This window comes from Sphaeramia orbicularis, chromosome 6 (assembly GCF_902148855.1).
Source record: "Sphaeramia orbicularis chromosome 6, fSphaOr1.1, whole genome shotgun sequence".
In the NCBI taxonomy this organism is placed as follows: Eukaryota; Metazoa; Chordata; class Actinopteri; order Kurtiformes; family Apogonidae; genus Sphaeramia; species Sphaeramia orbicularis.
The window spans coordinates 37,751,998-37,754,156 of record NC_043962.1 but is presented as its reverse complement, the minus strand read 5'-3'; the positions used below and the strand labels follow the sequence as shown (position 1 = coordinate 37,754,156).

Sequence of the window (2,159 nt, the reverse complement as noted above, 5' to 3'; positions counted from 1 at the left end):
TTTGTTAACACACATTTTCCTCTGTATATTTTTACAATAACACAAAACATCCATACAAACTATTCACATACACTTTTTTGATCACCTCACACACAATCAGATTTGCGTAATCAGCCGTTTTTAATACAGACTATAATATTTATATGCACTTTAAATATTTACTCCAAATACAATGATCAGTAATTGTGATATCTTTTCATCATGATAACCAATTAACTACATTAATATCTTATTTTATGTGTACTTCTATAATGTTCTATATTTTGTGATTATAGTGGATTTATACATCCTTTTAAATGCACAAATTGAAGACATTTTTAAGTTTTGCTCCAGATTATTCCACAGATGTACCCCAGAAGTGTGTAATTTCGGTTTTTCTATTAAATCACAAATGCAATGATTTATTTATCGCGAGATGACACGAGAAGTCATTCCATAAACATGGCGATGAACATAAATATGGTGATAATTTACAGACATATTCATAATTATTATATATTACCCCTCCATCTCGTACTAAATCTATCTATCTAAAACAATAACAGCTGAACAAAAACGCAAAATGTGGCAGTGGACGGATGTGACATGGTTGTTACAGATCCCATCATACTGATGCTCGGCAGCCATGTCACTGTTTCCAGAAATGATCCCTGTGCAAAAACTAGTATCATAATTATTTATTGTATAGTTTATCATCATACTAAAGAGTAAATAACGATATAGAATTGTTATTTCTTTACAAAAATGCTTATTATTAGAAAACTTGATTTAAAAAGTGACGTGTGACATTCTTAATGTATGTATTAGCGTAACATAAGCAGGATGGATCAGCACCATACTCCATATTGCAACCTGTAAAAATAAAACATGATATGTAGGATAGAATCTTGTAAGAAAAACTGGGGAATCTAAAAGAATATAATATTTGTTTTTCAGGTAAATTCAGTTCAAATATAACTTGGCCATTTGTGACATGAAAATATAGCATTAATTGTGATGAAATTGGACATTTTTGACCTGAAAACATAGTTCATATGACCATCAACATGTTGAACAGAACTGAAATCCTGTAAATTTGCATAACTTGCATTTACCAACAAGTTCCTTTGGGGATTCACTTATATTGATTTCTTATGCACAAAGACATAAATAAGACCTCTAAGCACATTTTAGCAGATAAAAAGTAGCTCAGAATAGTTTCTGGCTGTTTTTTGATTTTTAAACATTGATTATCTATTGTTTTACAACAGTTTCTTTTTTTGCTTTTTCATTTGTGCATAATCACATATCCAACAATAATGGACCTGTTCTGAACTGGCAAGATCCATATTTACTCTGTAAAAACAGTGGACTGTGTGTGATATCATGTGTTCTGTGCATGCAGAACACCTCAGGACCGTAGACTGTCCATATGAGTCTGAAGGCAGGTGCATTTATATTATAATGTGAACAACCAGAAAAAAAAAATTGTTGTATTTAAGGACAATCCAGAGGCTTTCAGTGTGAATGGAGCTTGTGAGTACATCAGCCAGTATGTTTCAGTTTCCACCTTCCAGGCCACAGCTTCCTCCAAAGGCACCGCTGGGATTTGAACCCAGGATCTCCTGTTTACTAGACAGGTGCTTTAATCAACTAAGCCGCAGTGCTGCAACTTTTCCATACTTGTACTTCATTTTAAAGAGCAAAGTTTTATTTTGGGCAACACAATTTTTATTTTTCATTTTTTTCCTATGCTTTTGCATTGTAACTAAAGGCATACTCAACAATGATGCACCTGTTCTTCAAAACACAAAAATGATCATTTATGTCAGACTAAACCAATGTCAACTAAAGGACAAAGGTGACACCAAATAATTAAGCTATCAGGATAATGAAGAGTTTCTGTGACATGAATGTTAGATGAACCACATCCAGTGTGTGTCTTTTTACCTGAACACAGATCCAACAGCCCAGAGGAGGCTGCATCTGGAACACAGGCTGCAGATGAGGCTTCATGTGATGCTGAATCCATTACTGCGTCTAATTATTTATGGTGCAAATCTTGTATGAGATAAAATTGTATCAAACTAGCATCACCGCCAGTTTGAATAGTTGATGTAAAATATTCATTGGTGAGTTATTTCATTTTGTCGTTCATTCCTCACATCCACGCTGTACGG

At 33.6% G+C, this 2,159-nt stretch overlaps 1 non-coding gene across 1 annotated transcript; it reads right to left on the bottom strand.

The window, feature by feature from the left end:
* Nucleotides 1–1,573: 1,573 nt before the first annotated feature.
* Nucleotides 1,574–1,647, bottom strand: trnat-agu (transfer RNA threonine (anticodon AGU)). Its single transcript has one exon. It is a non-coding gene; the product is annotated as a tRNA-Thr (tRNA).
* Nucleotides 1,648–2,159: the final 512 nt, after the last annotated feature.